We start from the raw sequence: 26,885 nt of genomic DNA on the forward strand, positions 1-26,885 counted from the left end.
AGAGTGCAAAACACTGATGTTGGCCTGCAAAGCAACCAAATATCTTCAAACCCTACAACCCCTCCCGCTCTCTCATATCAGCTAACACAGGGAAGCTGTACCTTCGCTAAAACATCGGGGACAAAGCTCTACACGTCCAAGACTCTTCTCCCTTCTGGCTCCCAAACTATGGAATGAACTCCCGATTGCAATTAGAACTGCAGACTCACTCCCAATCTTCTGCCGTAATCTGAAGACTCACCTCTTCAGACTCCACCTCAGCCCATAGCACTTGCCCTAGCCTCAACAACCTTGCAGGGCAGGCGTATGTATGACGTTCTGCATAGTAGTGTATATTTGTATGTCTTAAATGTCATCATGATTTGAGTGCACAGGGATCTCATTTTAAATAAGCCAAGTGCTTTTATGAGCGATCCAGTTTAGAGGACCTTGTATTGTGCTTCCATGTACTGTTACCATGTCTTTCTAAAGTATTCAATCAATCAATCAATCAATCAATAAAATGTAGATAGCAGGTTATGTACACAAATGCCAGTGTGTGTGTGTGTGTGTGTGTGTGTGTGTGTGTGTGTGTGTGTGTGTGTGTGTGTGTGTGTGTGTGTGTGTGTGTGTGTGTGTGTGTGTGGAAAAACAATAACCAACAATACAATAGCTATTGCAAATCTATCAGTGGTGGACAAAGTACAGATCTGAAAGTATAGATAAGGGGGAGGGCGGGGTATGTCATTCCGCAGGGTCAGACATATTCATTCACATTCATTCACATTCATTCATATTCATTCACATTCATTCATATTCATTCACATTCATTCACATTCATTCATATGATTCATATCAATGCATTGCTGTGTTGCAATCAGACCCCCCCCCCCACAAAAAAAAAAAACACATCATAATGGCCAATAATGTTGTCACTACTGGAATTTCTAACGATACAATATCATGCAAATTATCGATTTTCAATTCCTATTCGATACCACAGGGAAATAAAATAATATTTTTTTATTAAAGGCTTTCAATGTGTTTTCATTACAGATCGATTATGTCTCAGGTAAGATACGTCTTTTGTCTTCCCAAACAAATTCAAACAAATAAAATAGCCGATACAGTAGCCTACAAGCTCCACTATTTTCACTGTTTTTGAAATAGCTAAAGTGGTTAATTGAGTGAAATTAACCACAAGAGAGAGTAGAAATACCGTAAAAAGCACAATATTTGTCCTTTGAAATGTAGTGGAGGAAAAGTAATAAGCGTAAAAACTAAAATAAATAAAAACTCAAGTAAGTCAAATACAAAAACTAAAATTGCACTACTCAAGGAAATGTACTGCCACTGAAATATATATGGTAGATAATGAAACAATTGATTTAACTTACCCTCTGAGAAGACCAGTAGAAAAACAAATGTCTCAGAGAGATGAGCCATGTGTTTACTGAATTGAAATTGCAATCGTTAATTGATCTATTTAAAGGTAGAGTAAGTGATATTATATCTCAAAATGTTAAACTTCTGCTCCCTAGTTGTTATGTCCGTGGTGGTGGGTCATCATGGCCAGGGGCAGGTTGGTGCCCTGTGCTTCAGCACCTCAAGCCCGTTGGATAAGCCGCCACTGGATGGCCACACACAGTCACTCCCCCACATACTGTGGGTTCATTGTTGCCAGCTGTCTGGCAGCTGGGGAGAGAGAGAGAGAGAGACAGACGCAGAGAGAGAGAGAGAGAGAGACACAGAGAGAGAGAGAGAGAGACACACAGAGAGAGAGAGAGAGAGAGAGAGAGACACAGAGAGAGAGAGAGAGACACAGAGAGAGAGAGAGAGAGAGAGAGAGAGAGAGAGAGAGAGAGAGACAGGCAGACAGACAGATCATGCAAATATTCATTACAGTACGTAGTCTATTTATGTAAGCACAAAGCAAGGACAAGCTTAACCTAAACTTAAGTAATTATAATTCACAATGCGCAGATGCGCTGCTTTTGCGGAATGATTGGAATACTATATCACACATGCTTTTCTAGGTACTCAAGTTTACTTAAAAAAACGAAAAATAACTCAAATAAATAAGCTAAAATTTGAGTAAAAATAATTACTAGAAATAGCTGCTAGAGAAGATGACTAAAACAGTTAAAAATAGAGAAAAACAGGATTGGGTGTGGAAGAATCAGAATCAGAATCAGGTTTATTGTCACATCACAGGTTTACAAAGTAAAGAAGTGGGTGAAATTATTTTTTGTACATCGTTCCCATCGTAACGTTATTTCCATAGGGGGGGGGGGGGGGCAGTTGGGAAGGGAGATCAAACCAGACAAGTTTAAAAGGGTTTAAAGGGGTTTGTTTTTAAAAGAACAGATGGGGAGGGGGCTGCTATATGATGTGGGTTTCAGAGAGAGGTGGGGGAAACTGAGAAGGCCCTGTAACATAAGATATTTTATTCCTGTGAGCTTTTTGAAGTTCACATTGGTTTATTCTGCCGACAGTTTGCTGCTGGCTTTTATTGAGATTTTTTGTAGTATTATTCTTCACTGTAACTTAACTTATATTTTTCTGTCAGAGATTCAGTAAAGGTTAAATTAAATTGTTTTACTACTTGTTTTAATTTAACCTTTACTGAATTCAAATGTCCGTGTGTTTGCTTTGCTTAATGTTTTGTGTAAAGCACATTGAAGTGCCTTGTTGTTGACACACATGGGGGGGGGGGGGAGTGAGAGAGAGAGACAGAGAGAGAGAGGGAGCATGGCATTGTATCAAAATAGTGTCATAATCAAGGAAATAAGCCTAAATTAAACCTGCGATGGATTGAGCTGCTTTGTACAATTATTCGTGAAATGTTGATTTTGAGTAAGGCTGCACGATATTAGGAAAGCATTCGATATGCAATAACGTTGTTGAATACCTCGATAACGATGTGAGTAAGTAAAACAAATAATTTCAGTATATAGTTCTAATGTGTTTCTGCTGCCTACATATACCCCAGACAATGCCCAACAATAGCCTCGGCATATCCATGCAAACACTGAATAAAAATGAATTCAATGCATTAGCCTATTTCTTGGCCATGAAAACTAGAATGTTGGAACATGAAATATACAGAAAATTGGTTAAAGTCAACTATAAGTGTTAGTGTAAAGTGTTCTCGCTATGAATTTAGTCTCTCTGGCCCTCCTTTATCAAAAAACGGGCATATGCCGAGATCACTGTCACTTTCGGGATTTATCAATCTATCTTGACTTTGACTTGAGCCGAAGCGTCTGAATCCGTGTACCTTTCGGTCAGTTGATTTTCAAAATAAAATCCAAATTGAAAAAGGAAAAATGGCTTGTTTTTTCAATATTTGTATTTTCAAACCAATCAAAAAATGGATAACGGCTCATTTTACCAATTTCTAACTTGTGGCTCTGAATCAAAGGTTGAGAAAATGGAAAAAGCCCTTTTGGAGCTCTCAATTTCAATTTGTCATTGTGTCTATTTATCATTTTCTCCTTTTAAACGCTACCGGAGCTAATTAGCTGTATTGTTCCAATAATACATTCAGAATGGAAAAATGAAAATAAGGAAAACGAATAATTTTTCCAATTTATGTTCTTTTGTTTTGAATAGAAAATGGAAACATCGGATTACGTCCTGACTCTCCTGAGGGTTGCCATTTATTTATTTATCTATTTGTTTTATTTTTTTGACCGCGGCTTTTGATTGGCTGAAACGGGGTAGGGAGCGCTCGACCGTGTCAGCTTGGACAGCACGCGAGGCGGTGTTAATAATAATAATAATATCTTTATTTTATTGGTGGTGCTGAGGGGGAGCTTTATTAATTGGGGGGAGCGACATAACTGTGGATATAACACTATTAATTTGTTATTAATGGCTAGAAATATTTAGCCTTAAGTTATACAAACTTATTATAGTAGGGGGTACTAAGTGAAAAATCGTTACGCGGCGGATAAAAGCATGAAATTTGATACAGATGTCCCTTGGGTCATCCTAAAACATCCTAGAAGGGGTGCCCAAAAAAATCTTAAACAGGAAGTGAGTTATGGACAAAATCCAAACTGGCCACCTAAACTGTTGACCGTTTGACTCAAAAGACACCAAAATAATCTCCAAAAAGCATAAAATGTGGCACACATGTCCCTTGGGTCATCCTAAGACATCCTAGAAGGGGTGCCCAAAAAAATCTGAAACAGGAAGTGAGTTATTGACCAAATTGAAAATGGCCGCCTAGTGTTGTCGATTGACTCAAAAGACAACTAAAGAATCTCCAAAAAGTATAAAATGTGTCACACATGTCCCTTGGGTCATCCTAAGACATCCTAGAAGGGGTGCCCAAAAAAGTCTTCAACAGGAAGTGAGTTATTGACTAAATTGAAAATGGCCGCCTACAGTGCTGGCGATTGACTCAAAAAGCCTATAGAATCTCCAAAAAGCATACAATTTGGCACATATGTCCCTTGGGTCATCCTAACACATCCTAGAAGGGGTGCCCAAAATAATCTTAAACAGGAAGTGAGTTATGGACAAAATCCAAAATGGCCACCTAAACTGTTGACCGTTGACTCAAAAGACACCAAAATAATCTCCAAAAAGCATAAAATGTGGCACACATGTCCCTTGGGTCATCCTAAGACATCCTAGAAGGGGTGCCCAAAAAAATCTGAAACAGGAAGTGAGTTATTGACCAAATTGAAAATGGCCGCCTAGTGTTGTCGATTGACTCAAAAGACAACTAAAGAATCTCCAAAAAGTATAAAATGTGTCACACATGTCCCTTGGGTCATCCTAAGACATCCTAGAAGGGGTGCCCAAAAAAGTCTTCAACAGGAAGTGAGTTATTGACTAAATTGAAAATGGCCGCCTACAGTGCTGGCGATTGACTCAAAAAGCCTATAGAATCTCCAAAAAGCATACAATTTGGCACATACAGTGGTAGCCAGTTGAGATCATCACATTGGGTACCCACTAGATCAGTGCCTCTCAGGTACCCATCAAAGCCACACCCCTCTGGGGGGGTGGTTTTGCCTTGGAGGGAGGAGTTTAGCATTATTTTTTTTCCCACCGTGCAATACAGTAAGTGGACAGTAGATGGCAGGGCCGAGCAACTATTGGTTGTTGTTTACCTACAGTACTAGTCTACTTGTTCTACTGTAGAAGCCTACTATAGCAGTAATTATACTTTAAATAGTGTAATTTAAAATAGATGTAAATATCCCTTTAACTATATTCTACAGTTTAACCCAGTGATTCTCAACCTTTTTCATTTCAATTTCATTACAGTATGTATTTCATATCTATTGCTTTATTTAGGCATTTTGTATCACAATATATATATTTTCTTTTAATAAGGGTAATAATAATAATAATAATAATAATAATAATAATATCTATCTATAGGCATCTCACTTCAGCTGAAACAGTGAAGTGTTACTTGAGTAAAAGTACAAAAGTATTGGCATTAAAATATACTTAAAGTACCAAAAGTAAAAGTACTAAAATGTTTGAAAATAGTCAATCTACAAGCTTGTAGATTGGCTATTTTCAAATGGTATAAAATAGGGCTAAAGTGGTTAATGTTTATGTTTTATAATATAATCATTTATATCTGCAAAGTAACTAAAGTTTTCAAACAATTGTAGTGGAGTAAAAGTACAATAATTGAACTCTGATCTCACTCTTGGAAGTCAGTCTCACTAACCACTGCACTAGTGGTGTGTGTGTGTGTGTGTGTGTGTGTGTGTGTGTGTAAGGATAATTCCTTTTAACAGGTCGTTCATGAAATTCCTTGCGGTCTTGTTTCCAATGAGAACCTGTGAGCAATTGGGGTTAAGAGTCTTGCTCATATCATCGGCACATATGCTGGGATAGCCTGGAATTGAACCTGGGGCAACCAGGGCCTCTGGTTCCCTAGGCGGGCTCACTAACCACTCAGCTATGGCCGCCGTGTGTGTGTGTGTGTGTGTGTGTGTGTGTGTGTGTGTGTGTGTGTGTGTGTGTGTGTGTGTGTGTGTGTGTGTGTGTGTGTGTGTGTGTGTGTGTGTGTGTGTGTGTGTGTGTGTGTGTGTGTGTGTGTGTGTGTGTGTGTGTGTGTGTGTGTGTGTGTGTGTGTGTGTGTGTGTGTTCGTTCGTTCTTTGGCTATTAAAAAATAGCAACTCAAACTACAAGCTCATAGCGTGCCACACTATGACTTTTTGAAAAAGAATCTGAAAATGTATGCAAATCTTTTAATCTATATACACATTATAAAATCAAATCTTTGCTTTTGGGGGTCCCTGGAACAAGATATATTGAGTCTTTGACTGTGAGGTGGGTGTCGTTAGCCCGCCAGACAGCCAATACACTATGCATTCACTAGAGGGACCCTCGCCTATAGTGATGCAAATGTCTTCATTACAGTATGTAGTCTCATATCTTTTGGTTTATTTAGGCAATTTGTCAACGTTTTGTCAACATTTATTCCTTTACATGTGTTCACATGCATTACATGCAAACACATATATATCTTTTATTTTAATGATAATAATGGCTCAAAATATATATATGGCTGAAGTGGTTAGTGTGTTCTGTAATTTTAATCAAAATCTAAGTAACTAGTAACCAAAGTTTTCAAATAATTGAGGGAGAGAGAGAGGGAGAGGGAGGGAGAGCGAGAGAGGGTGGAGAGAGAGAGAGGGTGGAGAGAGAGAGAGGGCGCAAGACAGAGAGAAACACTATAGATGGGTTTCCGCGCGACGTCATCACAGAGCAGAGTGTGCATTCTGCGCATGCGGGAGGTAGAACGACCCGGAAGTGCCATTCACTCTATTGTTATTTTCGGGATTTAGATAGGCATAATGCTGCTATTATAGGCAGAATAGGCATAATGCTGCTATTATATACAGACAGATCCAACTTCCGACAAATCATTTTTATTGAGTAAAGAAGATATTACAAACTGCATCATTTAATCTACTTTCATTAAACCCGGTGAAGACCATTTATTTTATCAATGTACAGTGGCCAGAGATGCTGCGGGTAATAGCGCCCTCTACAGGCTCTTCCCTCCACTGCGCGCGCATCATCCTCAATGTTTACAAACGGGAAACCCATCTATTTGAGGTAGCGGGGGGAGGGGGAGGTTTAACTATCACATCTTTTTCCTGTCAACAGTCAGTCAGTCTGCAGTGGTCGACTTACAATAAGCCAGTGGTGTAAATAGTACTGAAATGTTTTACTTAAGTAAAAGTATAAATTCTGCAAAGTAGAAATACTCTTTTACAAGTAAAAGTTAGGAAATCAAAATTTACTTGCGTTAAAGTACAAAAGTATTGGTATCAAAATGTACTTAAAGTAACAAAAGTAGAAAGTACTGCAGACAGTGATATGCATTGTGGTGCTTTTCCCCACCCCCAAGCAGGAGGAGGTTTTATTTATTTTTTGATAAAGGTCAAATAAAATGAGGATTTTTATTTAAAGAGTAGCCTACATATAAATGTAATTTTATAGAGCTGGATTACTAAACATTTGCCTGAACGTGTTCCATGTCGCACTTTGTTACACTTTATTCTTGCTATGTAAAGCATTTTGAGCTGCATTTCGTGTGTGTGTGTGTGTGTGTGTGCGTCAACTGCTCATTGATCTCTCTCCCCTCCCCCTCTCTATCTCTCACTCTCTCTGCCTCTCTCTGCCTCTGTCTGTCTCTGTCTGTCTGTCTGTCTGTCTGTCTGTCTGTCTGTCTGTCTGTCTGTCTGTCTGTCTGTCTGTCTGTCTGTCTGTCTCTCTCTCTCTCTCTCTCTCTCTCTCTCTCTCTCTCTCTCTCTCTCTCTCTCTCTCTCTCTCTCTCTCTGATGCGCATTGACTGAAAGCACTAAGCAGTGATTCGACCGTGGAACTCTTGGAGTTAAATTAACACTGATAAATAAGAGTGACATTTTAACAGTTAACAGTATAAACTCTCAATGAAGAAAGTAGATGATGGCAATATTATACAGTTTAGACTGATGATAGGTTCTTGGTTTACCTATGATCCTAGATTATTATTTCCATATGCATTTGAAATTACCTCGTGTTTACCTTGCCTACTGTACTGTAAATCTCTCTGGATTAAGAGCATCTGATAAATGCCTACATTGAAGAGAGATTACGCTACAGGCTAGGGGCTATTGTATAAAACATTTACATAACCTGTTTGGCTTTGACACCCCACACAGTCCAACTGGGGTTCTACTACTCCTTGGAAAGTCAGAGATAAAAAAAATGGCAGCTCCCAAAGCTGCTTTCTGAGAGCAGTAACTATACTAGTCAACTAAAAGTAACATTTCAATAAAATGCATTATAAACTACTTTCCGGCACAATTATATTGTTTTGGAATGTGAAACAGAGTTAAATGAACACATGAAATTATAATGTACAAACTAACTAAGGACCCCAATTTAAACAAGCCATATGGCTTGCTTGGGTTTTTTTTATCCTATTTAGTTGACCTTGTATTTGAACTGTACTTTCATGTGCTTTTAGTCTGCAAACTTCTAAATAAAGTAAAGGTTTCAGACAATGGCATGCAAAATAACTTTAGCACCTTGGCCGTGGGCTTTTGTTTGTCCCAACAAACTTAGGCCGTCACAATGGACTCAGGAGCCCCCACCTCAGTGTGATCCCACACACACACACACCCACGCACACACACACACAGTGTGGCAGCGGTGGCCTAGTGGTTAGAGGGGCGGCCTTGATACCGGAAGGTCCCTAGTTCGATTCCCCAATTCATCACATCAATCATGAATCACCGCTGAATAGCCCTTGAGCAAGGCTCCCATGCAGGGCCTGGCTGTAAATAAGTATTAACTTAGTCCAACACCCTGGGTAAACAACAAACTTTGCTTTGCTTTGCTTACACAAAGATGGAATGTGAAATATCTGATAATTAACCCTACCCGACATAGCTGTAATATATATGCAGATGTACAGCTCACAACACGCCACTTCGTGCCACGATGCAAGCTTGTACATCTGCTATTTTTTGTTGTGTTGGAAAGTAACTAAGTACAATTTTGAGGTTATACTAGTTACGTTGTAGATCTAGATTACTTGTAGAGCTTGTAGATCTGCTATTTTCAAAAGATTTGTATACATTTTATACATTTGAAAAGTTGTGAAATGGGAAATTCTACATAATGAGTACTTTCTACTTTTGGTACTTTAAAGGAGGAGTTCACCCAAAAAAAATCTTATTTTCTATCAATTAGGCACCCCATGAAGCCTTGATTTCATGGATTTATTTTTGTTTTTGTAGCATTCCTAAGACAATAATTTGATGACCGTGTGTATTTCCGGTAGGAGACACAAATAATCTACTTGGTGTCTCCTACCGGATACATTAGCCGGTAGGAGACGGGAATCAGCTTAGGAATGCGACAAAAACAAAAAAGAATCCACGGATTCAAGGCTTCATAGGGTGTGCAATTGATAGAAAATAAGTAATTTTTTGGGTGAACTCCTCCTTTAAGTACATTTTGATACCAATACTTTTGTACTTTACTCAAGTACATTTTTATTTCCTCACTTTTACTTGTAACGGAGTATTTCTACTTTGCAAAAGCTAAAAAAGGCTACATTAAAATCATTGTCTTATGTTGGAATTGAACCCCTACTATTAGATTGCGAGTCCACGGCCTGGACCATCAGGCCATTGAGAACTCACTCTTTAAAGGTGAAAGATCCACTATACAATCTTGTACATCTGCTATTTTTTATTGTGTAGGAAAGTAACTAAGTACATTTACGCAAGTACTGTGCTTAAGTACAATAGTTATTTTGAGGTACTTTTACTTTAATGGAGTATTTAATACTTTTACTTCTACTCCACTACATCTCAGAGGAAAATATTGTACTTTTACTCCACTACAATTAAATGAAAACTTTTGGTTACTACTAGTTACTTTGTAGATTTTGATTACAATTACAAAACACACAAACCACTTCAGCCCTAAATATATTTCAGCCGATTGAAAATAGCAGATCTACAAGCTCACAGTGAGTTTGTAGATTAAGGAGATACAGTCACTGTGATGGTGCTCAGTGTGAACGCGCCACCCTGTGGCTGAATGGCCACACTACATGTTGAAATTAGATACAATAGATCTGGGGGGCGTGTCTGAGAATCTGGGGGTGTGGCCGAAAAAGGTACCTGGGGGTGAAAAAGGTACTGGTTTGAAAATGGTGAAGAAACCAACTGGCTACCACTGTATGTCCCTTGGGTCATCCTAACACATCCTAGAAGGGGTGCCCAAAATAATCTGAAACAGGAAGTGAGTTATTGACTAAATTGAAAATGGCCGCCTACAGTGTTGAAAGATGATGCAAGATACCTAAAGAATCTCATCGCATGAAATGTGGTACAAATGTCCCTTGGGTGATCTGAACGCATCCTACAAGGGGTGCCCAAAAAGGTTTTAAACAGGAAGTGACCGCCTAAAGCAGTTGACACAAAAGAAAACATAAAGGGACGTCATTAAAGTGTATAATTTGGTACGTACATTGAGTGCTTCTTAATATATCCTAGAAGAGGTTATTTATTGCTTGTTTATTAAACTTTTTAGGAAGGGACCATGTTGAAGAAATTCTAAATGGCTGTTTAAACAGTTGACCATGGCAGTCTGCATATTATGCAGACTCAATACGACAGGTTATGCAGTGCATAACCTGCCGTATTTTGTAGTCTACCTTCTGTTTTCATTTCTACATCACTTATTCATTTTACTTTCTGCATAATTTTTTTATTGTACTCTTTGAATCTTCTTTATTTATCTAACTCTCTGCATATTCTTATTTATTTTACTCTGCATCTTATCTTACTCTGCATATTCTTATTTTACTCTCTGCATCTTATTTATTTTGCACTCTACATCTTCTTGCTTGTTTTACACTATCTTCTCATGTATTCTTCTTGATCATTACTGTTTTTTGTGATTAGTGTTTAGTAACTAGTACATGTATTCATGTGTGCCATTTTGCAATTACCAGCACATTGGCATAATGCTCTGCAAGGTAACCCAGCATCCCGGCATCTACACTTTCTCGAACAGAAGGGCTCAGCTTTGCAGCCACACTTGAGTTCTCTACAAACTTAAGCAGCCTCTGGCAAGAGTGTCCATAAAGGTGTCCACGAATCAGCGACTTTAATCCATCCATATTTGTCAGGAGATGGTAGAGATTGCATAGCTTTCAGGCTTCTGGACCAAATGACAGATTGGCTGCTCGATTTGAATATTGTAGCAGTGCAGCCCGTGTGGGAGGAGTGTTTTCCATTGAGAGACTATTAAAACTTTTTTTGGCACCCCTTAGGATGCATTCAAATCACCAAAGGGACATTTGTACCAAATTTCATGCTTTTATATGAGATTTTTTATGAGTGTCTTTTGCATCGTCTGTCAACACTGTACACGGCCATTTTCAATTTAGTCAATAACTCACTTCCTGTTTGAGATAATTTCAGGCACCCCTTCTAGGATGTCTTAGGATGACCCAAGGGACATGTATGCCAAATTGTATGCTTTTATGAGATTCTTTAGTTGTCTTTTGAGTCAATCGACAACACTGTAGACGGTCATTTTCAATTTTGTCAATGACTCACTTCCTGTTTAAGATTTTTCTGGGCACCCCTTCTGGGATGTCTTGGGATGACCCAAGGGACATATATGCCAAATTGTATGCTTTTATGAGATTCTTTAGTTGTCTTTTGAGTCAATGGATAACACTGTAGGCGGCCATTTTCAATTTTGTCAATAACTCAGTTCCTGCTTAAGATTTTTTTGGGCACCCCTTCTAGGATGTCTTAGGATGACCAAAAGGACATGTGTGCCAAATTGTATGCTTTTATGAGATTCTTTAGTTGTCTTTTGAGTCAATCGACAACACTAGGCGGCCATTTTCAATTTAGTCCATAACTCACTTCCTGTTTCAGATTCCTTTGGGCACCCCTTCTAGGATGTCTTAGGATGACCCAAGGGACATATGTGCCAAATTTTATGCTTTTTGGAGATTCTTTTGGTGTCTTTTGAGTCAACGGTCAACAGTTTAGGTGGCCATTTTGAATTTTGTCCATAACTCACTTCCTGTTTGAGATTTTTTTGGGCACCCCTTCTAGGATGTTTTAGGATGACCCAAGGGACATCTGTATCAAATTTCATGCTTTTATCCGCCGCGTAACGATTTGGCCATTTTTTGTGCTTAGTACCCCCTACTATTATGTACGCCTCCCGACCCGGAAGCGGAAGTGTATCGCAGAAACCGCAACATACAACCAGTTTGAAAGGAAAGAAGAAGGAGGCATCATAGTAGGTTGTGTTGATAACTTATGTTTGTATGAGAAAATATGGCCAGGCTGGAGGAATATGCCGTTACCGTGAAAGATCTTTTTGATAGCGGCAAAACGCATGCGGAGATTTCAAGCTCATTGCAGCAATTAGGTGTTCCGAGATGCTCCGAGATGTCTGTAAGGAGGTTCTGTATGCAGCACCAGCTGAAACGAACGAGACATGTGACAAACGCAGAACTGGCAACGGCCGTTGTCTCCTCAATACAAAAGGTTTGTGTGTACTAGTTGTTGTTTTTTCACTTATAATACCCATGCAAATCATTATAAAGTGTGTGTGTGTGTGTGTGTGTGTGTGTGTGTGTGTGTGTGTGTGTGTGTGTGGGTGTGTGGGGGGGGGGGCGGGGGGACATTAACATTGAAGTCAATGAGACCACCTGGGAGCCTAAAGATAATCACCCCAATGCACCCTGAATCGGGGTGCAATTCAAACCACCTAGCAAATGTCAATACAATCAGGGTCCCTGATTGTATTGACATTAGGTAGGTGGTTTGAAGACACCATTTTCGGTGTAACACCATACAATTGTGATGAATCAGTGAGAATCTGTTACTTATGATTTTCATATTCAGTGTTGTGTGATTATTGTATTTGTGTATTTACAGACTGGCCCCACATATGGACGAAAGTTCATGACGGGATACCTGTTGTCGGTGGGAGTTATGGCAGGGGAAAGACGAGTGGGAAGTATTCTCAGAGAAGTGCACCAACCATACCATGAGTTGCGTCGTCAGGTAAATGACCTGTGCTATGATTAAATGGATTGTCTATAAATTGGTGTCCTAACATGTTAAATGTATGGTCTTTATCAGGCCATGTATGATCTGAACATTTTATATAATTGAAACATGTACTGTACTTTGCATTGATTTAATTTTCTGTTTTAGGGAGCTCGTAATCTGAACCCCATTCCATACCATGCAGAATACATGGGTCACAAAGTGCACTTAGACCAGAACGAGAAGCTGGTGATGTTCGGAGTGACACACGTCCTGGCTATTGATGGCTTCAGCAGCAAAATTGTTGCTCAAGCCACAATGCCAGTGAAAAAGAATCTGGTCATCTATGAAGAAATTTACAAGTAAGTCCATTCAACATGAAAAGTATAGAAAATTACTAGAAAAGTGTGCTCCTCAGAGCACAGGTCTCCGCCAGGCCAGGTTGCCTACCCAGTGCCCGCAAACTTTGGAAGAATGTGTCTGTGACCGAGATCAACGGGTCGATCACTACATGGGGGCAAAGTTTCACGGCACTCAAATGCGGTGGCCATGATTTGTGGCATTTTGTGCAAAACGGGCCACTCCTGCAAAGCCACTCCTGGAAGCCATTCTTAGTCAACCAGGCTGTAATCTAAAAAATTGGACAGATACTTTGATTACATTACCATAGAGATGCGTCCCATTTGCATGAGGTTTGGACAAGATTTGTAGGAGTAATATCAGAAAATGTGGCCTATATTTCTCTGTATTTCTGTTTTCATTACTGTGTGCATGGGATATGTATAACAATATATATTTTTTTCCTGTTATTACAGAGCTGCAGTGGCCAATCATGGAATGTGGGACCAAGTCAGGGTTAGTGGTAGCCTGGCTCCACCCCCTGAATCGTTTGCCTCGCATTCAGGGTCTGGTGACGTGTCGAAGGGGGGTGTTTCTCGGTTGAAAATCTGTACGACGAATCGGGATCGGGATAATCCAGTATGAACCAATCGCGTTGGTTCATAGTGGAGTCCCACTTTGGCCACGCCCGTCTCAGAAATCGGCTGCATTGAGAGGGCTTTCAGACTGAATAATGGAGTGAAACTAAATGAAAATTCAGGCTGAGTGTCAGGCTAGGTTAGTGGAGCATGTATTATTGTAGTGTATTCATGATGCCTCCATATCAATTTTTTGGGGGAATGCCTTTGGTTATAAGTGTACCACATTTCATGTTTTTATCACAAACTGTACCATTGCTCTTATATCTGTTATCGCCCCATTAGGTAGACCATGGCAGAGCATTCTACCTTGTCCTGTTCATGCAAGAGATGCTGTCTCAGTACAGATATAATATCATCAGGCAACCTTATGTGCAGACAACTTCTTCACCAGATTCTGTGTCTCCAACCTCGCATGCCAAGTCAGCCAAATTGGACTTGGCAGAGTTGTGCAGTCCTGGAATGCTCATCGGATACCAGGTATTGTAGCATTTGTAGATACAGGTGCATCTAAAAAGAAAAACTACCATATGGTGAAAATTTTGTTTTCTCTTATATTATTCCATAAGTGAAACTTTCCTAAATTCTACATCAGGGTCTATTTTAGCTATTAAATCTTTTTAAATGATGAGAAGAAATTAACGGTTTTGGACATGGGCTCCACTCAACAGCAAGAATGTGCAAATATATAGGTATTGTATCCGCCCCTTCACGTCACGTTGTAAGCTTGTAGCTTGCTATTTTTGCCAGATATTCACTCCCAGAATATGGATAGGGTTCATGTGGTTAAGCTTTTTGACTTTGGAAATCTATAAAAAGCAGTCAGGAGTAATCCTGTACCCATGTTTTCTTTAATAGTTTTCCCTCTATTCTCAAAACATCCAGTCTGCACCATCTTTTTTTTTAATACATTCTGCAACCCTTGTGGTTCCAATTCTTACATAAGAGCTCTGAACTGAGCTCTTCTGGAACCACAAGAGTTTCAGAATGACCACTTCAATTCAATTTTATTGAAGTGTCAACTCACAACAAGTTGTCTCAAGACACTTTACATGTAGAGAAGAGACCCGACATCCCACCCTGAGCAAGCAATTTTGCGACAGTGGCAACGAAAAACTCCGGGAGAAACGTCAGGCAGACCCTAGGCTCTAGGGTGGCGGCCTTCTGCCTCGACCGTGTCGGGGGAAAGAAGAGAGAGAGAGGGAGAGACAGAGGAGAGACAGAAAGAGATACAGTGCAAGTAGTAACAATAATAATAGTAGCAAATATAATAGTGTAAGATAGTATATGATAATATAATATAGTACAGCAATAATGTGTATGCAGTATATAATGGTATAATATAAGAATGTTAAGATAATATACAGTATAGTGTAGTGGTATAGTGTAGTGTAGTAGAAATCCACGGTCGTGCTCCATGGAGAGGCCCGGTCCGCAGTCACAGTCTTGAGCCGCAGCTGGGGGTCCGTAGTGACAGTCCATGGACCTGCGACGTTGGAAATAAAAGCTTCACACTGCAGTCTCTGCTGCAGTGTGCTGTCACTCCAGTGATGAGATGGAGCAAGGTGCTCATAGTACCAGGGGATTGTTTGGGCTACTAGTGTACTCTTGCTTAGTGTGTCTTTGGGCTACTAGTGTACTCTTGCTTTGTGTGTGTGTGTGTGTGTGTGTGTGTGTGTGTGTGTGTGTGTGTGTGTGTGTGTGTGTGTGTGTGTGTGTGTGGCGCGCAACATAATGAGATTGTGACCAAGCTAAATATGTTCTTTCATTATCCACCTCGCATTTTAGGACGAGGGATCCCAAACCAACTTGCAGCTGGTGGTTGTCGGGTCAGGTGCAGAGCCTGTCTGTGCGGGCTCATCTCCCTGGGGCTCTTGCCACAGCCCAGGGTGTCCTTCTAAAGCCCTCAACCCAGGCCCAAGCCCTGGCACAGCCTGCTACTCTACCCAAGATGTCCATCTGCCCTCTTAAGGCAGAGGCCTCATCAGACATCGGAACCGAGGTCAGACCGGCAGATGGAGCTCGTCTCACCTCAGGATCTCAGCTTGTAGCACCAGGTAAGTGACTGGAGAGTGTTACTCAATAAAGAAAAACGAATTTTACCTCCACATATTACCACAAACATAATTGTAGAAGCATGTACTAAAAGACACATTCTATTTATATCCAATACTGTTAATCCTGATGAATCTCCAATCGCCAATGTTCTGAACTTAATAGAGAGGATCTGACACGTGATGCATCGTTCTCCCTCATTGTGTCAACACACAGATAGATACATGTACTGTACATGCAACAAAAATACTTTACCTCACGCAGTTCTTTGGTTTACTATTCCAGCAACCTACTCCCCGGTCCAGTCCCATACTCTCGTCAAGCAGCAGCCGCCCTGTTCATCAGGCCAGCGTGGAGCACACCACCAGTTAATCATTCAGCAAACCACAGGAGTCTCTCCCAGCCACAGACACCTCCAGCCCATTGCCCTCAGAGTAACACCAGACACTAACCCTACCCCCCTTCCACTGTCAGTCCAACGGCTGACCAGTGCAGCGACAAATGCCATGCAATCACAGCACGGCGACCTCCCAGCCCCTTCTTCTTCCTGTGTCACCATCAGCGTGCACACGTCATCAGCGCAGACCTCAACTTTAGCCACTACTACCACCATCCAGCCGCAACCACCTCCCCTGGTGGCTGCTCCCCAGCGAAGGAGCACCACCTTCCAGGTGCAGAGCCAGCGACCACCCCCTCCTCCTCCTCCTCTAGTTCTCCCCAGGTTCCCCCAGAACCCTCCGTCCTCGCTCCAGAGGCTGTCCCTGCGTTCCATCCAGGCCCTGGCGGGCCATGTGCTGGTGACAGAAGAATAGCTGCCCGTGGCGGAGGCACTGGTCCAAATGCCCTACCAGCACCTCCCACCTCCTCAGACAGTGGCCGTAGACCTAAAGGTGCATCCAGTCAAACGCGCCGAAGCTGCAGTGGTGAGTGAACATGGTAGTTGAAGGGAGGGATGGCATGAAATCTGACTTTCTAGCAGTAAAATAGACATTTTCCTGGTGTCTTGTTTTTAGCTTTGGTTCTCAAGGTCAAGGTCTTTTTCCCCTGTATTGAAGCACCTCAATGTGAACATACCTTGTGCTGACTGAACTATGTTTTGTGCTATTTTGTATTTCAGCCTACACAAATGTTCAAAGCAAATGGATTGAGCCCAAATCAGAAAAAAGAGGAGAATCTTCCGAATCCACACAGACACAGGACACCCACACCACCCTCCATGTCTCCCAAAGAGAATGGCACAGGTACAGTACATGTTACATTTATTCCATTTCACTAGCACAGTTCTAAACCACGCACTGATTAGTCTCACGTTGCCAGACGATCAGAGATATCCGCCTACCAGAGTAAGGTATTTGCTAGAACAGCAGCGAGAACAGCTGCTAATAAACCTACGCCTACTGATTTGGATTGGAAACCAATCATGTCACCGCGCCATTATGAAGGGCCGGCAATTTCACGTCACCCTTATCTAGTTAAAATGCCTGCATTGTTATCATGGCATGTAAGTGTGAACACAGAGCGTTCTACACCGGTAGCGTCATGATGACAGTGTGTCAAGACGGTGCTTATAAGACTTCTATGAACAAACTGTTGTTGTATCAACAAAATACTTCATAAAACAATGATGGTGTATTAGCGATTCGCTGGAAAAAGCTCTTGTATGCATTCTGATGGAGAGCGAGAAAGCTGTGTGTGTGTGCCAGTTGAGGTTAGGTTGAGAAGACTAATGATTGAGAGAGCATCGTATATAGTGAGAGAGCAAGCGTGTCTCTGTTTACTGGGTGAGCGAGCATGGGTTAAATAGCGAGAGAGAGAGAGTGAGAGAGAGCATGTGTGACAGTGAAGCCTCACTGTCAACTGAAACCATGGAACCATGGTTCATTTTTGACTGTTGCATGTTGCATGTAGATGGAGTAGCTATCTAACTAAGATGTGAGTTATCCTGTAAGTACACTGACTGTGGTACATACAGCGAGGGGGGAGAGAGAGAGAAGGAGAGAGAGAGAGAGGGCGAGAGAGAACATTCGATTAAAGTTACATTAGCCGGTTTGCCAGCCTGCAGATGGATATTGTGGATATTCTGTTTGTCCCAAATACATATTTGATCATCCCCAAATGCCTATTCTTGCGTGCTTATAGTCACCTCTCGTCTCGCGTGACTATTAAGTACTATACCCACTGTTGTGTGAACAGTCACATGACGATAACGAGGCCGATGTGTGAATGACTCTCCCCCTGCTCTTCCCTGCCTATGCCGGCAATATACTGGTATTTTAGTGTAAACACAGCTTACTTGTTTCCACCCAGTTTTAGCAACGAAAGCTAGGAGATCCTCAGGGCCCTATCTTGTGGTGCACACCTTACCCCTTATACCTTAACTTTTTAGGCCTTTTTTACTATTTTGAAAAACATTAAAAAATAGTTCAAATAGCCGAGCTCACAACGTGTCGATGCAGATTGGTATAGAATTGTTCACAATTCTTTTTTTTTCTTCTTCAAAATAGTAAGAAATGCCAAAAAAGGTTAGGCATAAGGGGTAATTCGGCACGCAAGATAGGGCCCACACACTCTATTGAGCAAAGTGTTTAGAGACTGATTTGTGAGTCTACATACTGATAATCGAATGTTTACTCTGAACATCATTGTTCTTCGTTGCTAAACATATAAATGTGTACACACATACAGCATGCACATAACTCTGCCTGTACTCTGCTGCCCCTACACATCACTGGCTAGCCCTCCCTCTGTCTCCTAACTCTGCAGCTGTGATGGCTGTGTCCTGTGCCCTGTCCGCTCGCCCGGTGATCCCGTCCCCAGAAATGAAGGAGCCCCCCCCCACGTCAGCAGCAGCAGCAACAACAACAACAACAACAACAACAACAACAACAGCAGCACTACCCCCCCCTCCTCCTCCTCCTCCTCCTCCACCCCTCCTGCCTACCGTGGTAAGAGCCCTCAGCCAGTCCCCCTCAGCCACAGCCAGCTTCCCAGCGAGTCCTGACAGCGTACTTAGACCCCACATCCTCACGCACCTCATAGAGGGCTTCATCATCCGAGAGGGGCTGGAGCCGTTCCCGGTATGTCCGCTGGGTGGGGGGCTAGTGGCAGTAGGGGCCATCAAGGGGCCTCGGGCCACAGACGGATATGGGGTTAAGCTCCACTGGCTTATCAATTCTCGCCAAAGGTAGAGGGGGGGGGGCTCAATGAGGGGTACATGCTACTTTTATTGTTTGAGCGCGAGACCACCTCACCCCATCACTGTGCAGATTGTGAAACAGCAATTTAGCATTAACCTTTACCATTTAAGTACCATGTTTATGAGCAATCCAAGTAGTAGTGACATGTACCCTCAAGAAAAAAATAAGGGGGAAAAGCACTTTGGTAACCTTTTTGTTTAAAAACTTTGGGAAAAGTGTAAGCACCCTGTCTACACTTTACTCCGACTTCTGGCAAAAAAAAAAAAACATAAAAATGAAATGAAAATAAAAATAAATCCAACTATACATACATACAACGGTACCCTGTGATTTAGGTGAGGCCCTCCTCTCTTCAGGCAGACCAACAGGCCATGCTTCCTGATTCCCAGGAGAGACGGACCAATGGAGATGCAGGGCCTGGCGACAGCCCGTTGGATGCTGAGCAGTCAGATTCATCAGACTCAGAGATGGAAAATGATACCCTTTCTGTAGTAAATGGTGAGTATTGTGTGTGTGTGTGTGTGTGTGTGTGTGTGTGTGTGTGTGTGTGTGTGTGTGTGTGTGTGTGTTGCAACATAATGAGATTGTGACCAAGCTAAATATGTTCTTTCATTATCCACCTCGCATTTTAGGACAAGGGATCCCAAACCAACTTGCAGCTGGTGGTTGTCGGGCGAGAATCCCCGTCGAGCTGCTGCCCAGTGCTGCTGAGGCAGCCAACATGTATGAACAGGAGTTGGGGTCCTCCCTGACTTGGCGCTCTACATTTGGAGTCGACCCATTTTCTACAGAGCAAGACAGATGTCGTACAGAGCAACTGTTTGGAGAGCGCTTCCCAGACATATCCCTCTTCTGTTTGATACTGTGGTTAACAATGACTATACAACATTTCAGGATGCACTGTTGTACCTGATCAATCGCACAGAGAGGCATATGTGATAAAAATGATATTTCACACTGTATATTGGTGTTATTTGTTATCTACATTAGACAATTTGCAGTTTTGGTGTACTGCTGCAGTGGTTTGTCTGCTTTGGAAACCACTTCAACATTTTCATTATGAACATGGTGAACATCTGAGCTAAACTTTGTCTGGTGGAAACCCTGCACATCCAAATGAATTAAGGTTTAAAGAAAAAAACACATTACATGACAGGACTTGTAGATCTTGGTGTGACTGTTAACTGAAGTATGGCATAAAACATTTTGAGGTACTCCTCCTTGAAACTGTTCTTATCTTCAGTGTCTCCCAATAATGAAAAGGATTGCTGTGAACTTTTATTTTGGGGCAAAACAATTTTTTTTCTCTGAAAAGTAGCCAGTCCAAATAGGGGATACTGAACACTTGAGACTGATCACTCCCGTCTTCATCAAATCTGAGGTATGAACCAGCTGTTTACCCTACATCAAAGAGTCAGAATCTAATTTACCAAGGAAATATTGAAATTAAGTCCTTTAAACATCTTTAGTTGAGGTGGAAATTGTACTTTAGTGGTGATGGGAAGAGGACTCCTTACTTTTCATTTACCAGGAAAAAAAAAATCCCTCTCATATGCTAATATTACATGAATTAACACTTCTACCCTCAGTGGGATTCAATCCCCGGGTATGGGTTTTTCGAGCCACGCAGCCCTACCCTTCTAGCCTGTGTTTTGAATGCTCCTTGAAGGTGTAACAGTCTCCTGGGGAAACAATAGCTTACAGCATCGCCTAGGATGCTATTAAACAACCAGTGTTTGTATGGATATCTAGTTTTATTTCAAGAGATCTTTACACATATATATCCCTCCCCTGAAAGACTAGGTCATTGAATGGTGGTTACATGACATAATAGCCCATAAGGAGGGAAAGTCCAAGATGCTGTACCACATGACTATAACCCAGTAATGTAAAGTTTATCTAAAACTACTCAAAATCAAGATACATAAATAGAATTATGTTTGCATGTACATTAAAACACTTAAATCAATATGTCCTACCTATTTGGTATGACATACCACATCTTGTTTGCTGTGGTGGGAGGGTAACATGAACAATGCAACAAACTGAAGCTGGTGACAGTTTCACAGTTGGAGCTAAACAGGACAGTCTGGAGGTGGTTAGCGATGGTAAAATGAAGAGGCATCTGGCTATCGTGGGGATGAGTAGTGTCAGCCAGCCAGATTGATCCTCCCAGGGTAACCACAAAGCAACTTGCTCCTTCATGTCAGTAGCCATCAGGCTCCACAACCACGTCTGACCCCCATACTGTATGTTTTATTCTGTTTACGGACTTGTGCTCGACCTGGCACACACATGATAGATGCCTGAAAGCCTGTTGAGAACTGGGACTCACTTGTATTCACTCATACATTCATTGTTTATAGACTGCAAATACTATACTCAGTATTGATCGACTAGACATCATTTCCCCTATTATCCACTGTTGAAGGCCAGCTAACACTACTTCTCCTGACAGTTGTACAGACATTATATCCATTGACAATATAAGTACATTCATGCATATTCAGTGTATATAGATCGTAATGTCAGGTTTAACTTTACAAATTGGGACAAATCATTTCAATTGGGCAAACATGTTTTATTGCAAACATCTTTTGACATGTTGGCCTATTAATTGTAGTGCAAATATTCAGAACATGGCAACATTTTATAACAATTGGCAGGCATGTTTGCCTAATAATACAGTGCTGTTTTCAGTGCAAACAGTCAAACCGTTTCAATACGGTTCAAAACATGGCAACAGCTTAAATGGCAGGTTGGCCTACAAATACAGTGCAAACAGTCAAACCGTTTCAAGAACAGTTCAAAACATGGCAGCATTTTAACATCAGCACCATCGCTTAAAATATAAAAACTAAAATGTTAACTTGAGGTAGGGAACCCATCCGAGGGATTCTTGATTGTGCAAAATAAGTGCTCATAAGGTGCCCTTTAATATGGCTTAAATAGTTCCACCAAATATTACTCAATTACTCATCTCATGAAGGCTTACTTTATGCAGATTTTAATCCAATATTTCAGGACTCTATAGAAGTAGGAGACTGCAAAACTATACCAAATAATATAAACTCAACAAGTCTCAGTGTAATCCAAGATGAGCCTACTCAGCTTTCAGACTCTTATTAGGATCAGTAGGATAATCAGTACACTGATTCAACCAGATACTAAAAAAAAAAAATCTAATTTCAGAAATGAGAAATAACAAAAAAATCTCCATGAATTAATGGGGCGAGTAAGAGTAATTTGGGGTTAACTATTCCTTAAAGGGTAAGACCACTTGGTAGAGGTTTGGGTTGTGTAGTTACCTTGCCATGATGTAACACCAAAGGTGGGCAAGAAATCAAAAATAATTGCTCCATTGATTAGAAATTGATAATTCAAAATATGCTCCTCATTGACTTACATTGTACGGTAAAACAGCTCTCAAAGTCACTCTTTTAGCTAAATGAACCCAAACATAGCTGATTCAGACAATATAGAGCATCACCAAACCCAGTACTGTTTGTTTTTTTAATAAAAAATTTAACTTTTTTTTATTTAAAAAAAAACAGTACTGGTATGGTGATGTTCTATATTGTCTGAATCAACTTTGTTTGTGTTCGTTTTTGTGCTAAAAGAGTGACTTTGAGAGCTGTTTTACCGTACAATGTAAGTCAATGAGGAGCATATTTTGAATGATCAATTTCTAATCAATGGAGCAATTATTTTTTATTTCTTGCCCACCTTTGGAGTTACATCATGGCAAGGTAACAACACAACCCAAACCTCTACCAAAGTGGTCTTGCCCTTTAAACATGGCATAATCTTGCCAACATCACAGTACGACTAAGTACTTAAAGGGATATTTCACTTTCAAAAAAACTTTTGGTCATTTTATCGTCTACGTCTGCTTTTGTGAGCCCCCTAGACCGTTTTTAAGTTGCTTTACACAGCTTTGCAGTATTTAGATATTTGATAATCATTTTATCAGACACGCCCCCTTCCTATACAAACCCATTATAACTTCAAACTACATTTTTAACCTGTTAGATTCATCATCCTTGGTTCTGGTAGACGGGTTTCTGGACTGTCCACAGCCCTCCTATGAGACACAAACCAAGTAGATTTTTTTTTTATGAGCATTAGTGAGGACATTATATGAAGATATGTTGAAAAGTGGTGAAGTCGTCCTTTAAAAGTCCTTAATACCTGTTCATCTGAGGACCCCAAAATCATTTTGGGACCCCCAGGGACCCACAGGTTGAGAACCACTGCTCTAATAGATCTCAAATGCTGGTTTGATAATAGTCTTGCTGAAGTTTGTATAGAAGTATACTTGCATGGTTTAATGGTTTAACTTCTCCTCACTGTACACAATAAAGTAACATATTGAATGTTTTTTTATCCAAAACATGTGGTAGTTCATTATGCTGTGCAAGGTTTTCATGTTTGGTCTTAACTCTTAACCCATTTTGACCTGAGGCTGATTCTATTCTAAATCCTACCCTTTTCTGAGGAACTAATTTTGCTAGCCAATCGGCTGCCATGCTAAGTGGTCAGTTGTGTGGGCCATGTGCAATTTCAGAGCAGGTTTATTTTAATTGATTATTTCATAATTGGATAGTGTTCCAGCATGCCTCAGTATACTTCCAAGTTCATATTATCACAAACCAAAAGTTTTGACTCTTTCTTTTAAACATTAATGATGTGAATATTAGTTCTATTATTAAAATTGCAGTGTATGCCAATTATTTGGTGGTCCACTTACAATATCCACAGTCCACCATTGGGCCCCGGCCCACAGATTGAGAACCACTGAGGGATATATAGAGACTACAACATCTATGCCCAAGAAAATGTGTTTGTTTTTATTGTTGGATCAGCAATTGCCTTTGCACAATGAACAACAATATAAAGTAGCCTATTTTTATGTACTTTTTTCTCCTTACAGGTGCTGCTGCAGTAACACCGATGTTTGCCAAATGCTGTAGGAGCTTGATTGGTTGCAAGTTGTGCATTGAGCTAAGCATCACCCTTGGCAGAGTGAACTGCCCAAAATGTGACGTGGTGGATTTCACAACCAACATCTACCAGGTCCGAGTACTCGACGAAGCTGTGACACCTTTGTCCAAGTTGTTCTATTAGTACTTAAGGCAGGTACAGACTGCAAGACCTTAAAGTGGTCGGGGGGTCATCTGATCGTTAAGCATTACACACTGCAGGAGTTTATTTCTTGAAATCGGCTGTCATAATATCGTTGTGGTCTTCACAACAGGATTGATCCCCGACAAGGGCTGACACACTGTAGGATAGTTCACTAGAATGCTATCTCCAGAGTCAGACCCAATACATACATTTGAGTTTATTCCAATTCATTTTAATCGACGTATCCCGTGATATGCCTCTCTCCCTCTCCCTCTCCCCCCTCTCTCGCTCTTTCTCTCTCTCTCTCCCTCTCTCTCTCTCTCTCTCTCTCGCACGTCAAGTGCGCAGAAGCCGTCAGTGACAGCGTTGCCATGTCCGCTTATTATAAGCGACTTTGGGCTTGTTTTTCTGTAGAGTTGCTTGTAAATATTGGTTGTTGCGGGGTGCATTTTTTGGGCTTATTTGTGTACTTGCTTATTTGGCCTTGTTTCCTAATGTTGTTTAAACCAGTGGTTTAAACAACACATAATATGTATTTGTCCGCAGACCCCCCTTCTGTAAATATGTTGTGCCGTCATAGACCCCCATACAAGATTTGTGTGGATTTGGAAAATATTCCAAAATTTTCTCAAGATTTTTATTTGAAAATAGCTGCGACGCGTTGTGAGCTTGTAGATCGGCTATTTTCAAATATCCCATGTATTTGTAAATAGGTTTAAAGTGCTCAAGTGGCCTTTTCTTGGGCTTGTTTTCATAGACCTGGTTGCTTATTTCTCTTGCAACATCTGGCAACGCTGTTCATAACAGTGAGCACATGCTGCGCACACACACACACACACACACACACACACACACACACACACACACACACACACACACACAGAGCTCGCTCTTGCTCTCACTCTCTCTCTGTCTGTCTGTCTGTCTCTCTCTCTCTCTCTCTGTACAATTCCTCTAAAATAAACAGCCCACCAGGCTCGCTCACTCTCTCATTTTGTTTTATAATGTTAACTTAATACAGGACTGGACGATAATATTGCGGTAGGGACTGTTTGTTGTGGTCAGATCCAGCGACGCTCCCCTGGCCACGGTGGCTGTAATGTGCTCTCATTGGCTGTAGCGTGGATCTCCTCGCAGACCCTTTCATAATGTATGATACTGTCCGATCTCCTGTCTGGGACAGAGCTGAATATCTAACATGGTAGTTATCTGAAAACGGTCGGAAAGCCGTCGCAGAGCGGATAATCGCGGCCACATCGTCTCGCGGAACCTTTCACACAGAGCGAGCATTATCTCGCAGATCAAAGGCCGATCTGCGTCAGATCGGGAGGTTTTGTCGGCGAGCGCCAAAAAATGTCGGCGACAGCAATCTCGGACCAAATCTCCTGCAGTGTGTACGAGCCCTTAGTCGTACTGCGATGTTGGCACAAAGATGATGCCATGTTTAAGGAATAGTTGACCCAAAATTACTTAACCTATCAATAGGCTCTATGCACAGCAGCCATATTGGACAGAAATTGGGCCCCTTCCTTGCTTCCTTCACAGGTTTTACCAATGATACCAATTAAGGCTCTGTTCCATTTAGTGTTGCACAGTGGACCACCATAACTCTGAGAGTGTACCCTTACGGGTTCATTTGGTTCCATTTGTACACTCTCAGAGTTACACACCCGTAAGGGGACATTTGAAACACCCTCAAGGAACCATGAGGGCCCCTGGACCACACTTTGAGACCCACTGGTGTAGCAGAGTAGCTTCCAGTGTGCCAACATGCACAATATCAGCACCTTCACTCATGACCAGAATGGAACAGAGCCTTCATTTGTATCATTGGTAACACCTGTGCAGGAAGTATGGAGGAGGCCCAATTTCTTTCCAATATGGCTGCTGTGCATATAGAGCCTATTACTCGCCCCATGAAGCCATTTCTGATCAGTACACTGATGATTCAACCGGATACTCAAAAACAAGAGTCGTGTAATGAAAGCTGAGTAGGTTCATCTTGGATTACTGGATTTCTATGAGACTTGTTTTTGAGTTTGTATTTCATACATACAGTATTGCATTTGTCTCCTACTTCTATAGAGTCCTCAGTCCTCAAATATTGGATTTAAAATCTGCATAAATTCAAGCCATGGGATGAGTAATTGATATTTGGGTGAACTATTTAAGCCATAGTAAAGGCCACTTTATGGAAAATATTTTGCACTATCAAGAGACTCAAGAATTTCTCCTTTTGGGTGGGTTCCCTACCTCAAGTTAACATTTTATTTTTTGTATTTTTATATTTTAAGCGATGGTGCTGATGTTAAAATTATGCCATGTTTTGAACTGTTTTGAAGCAGTTTGCACTGAAAATGGCACTGTATTTCTAGGCCAACATTCCTGTTAAGATGTTGCCATGTTTTGAACTGTTCTTGAAACGGTTTGACTGTTTGCACTGTATTTGTAGGCCAACCAGCCAGTTAAG

The 26,885-nt window shown here is 41.1% G+C and overlaps 1 pseudogene across 1 annotated transcript; it reads left to right on the forward strand.

The window, feature by feature from the left end:
* The first annotated feature begins 1,042 nt into the window (after nt 1-1,042).
* On the forward strand, nt 1,043-24,415 carry LOC308078264 (annotated as a pseudogene). Its single transcript has 11 exons — nt 1,043-1,051; nt 12,946-13,074; nt 13,228-13,421; nt 15,825-16,093; nt 16,377-17,014; nt 17,209-17,332; nt 18,855-18,930; nt 19,042-19,168; nt 19,624-19,786; nt 19,921-20,142; nt 24,222-24,415. The product of its transcript is annotated as an uncharacterized misc_RNA (transcript).
* Nucleotides 24,416-26,885: the final 2,470 nt, after the last annotated feature.

The sequence above is a fragment of the Gymnoscopelus braueri genome (assembly GCF_963280865.1).
Source record: "Gymnoscopelus braueri genome assembly, chromosome: 22".
In the NCBI taxonomy this organism is placed as follows: Eukaryota; Metazoa; Chordata; class Actinopteri; order Myctophiformes; family Myctophidae; genus Gymnoscopelus; species Gymnoscopelus braueri.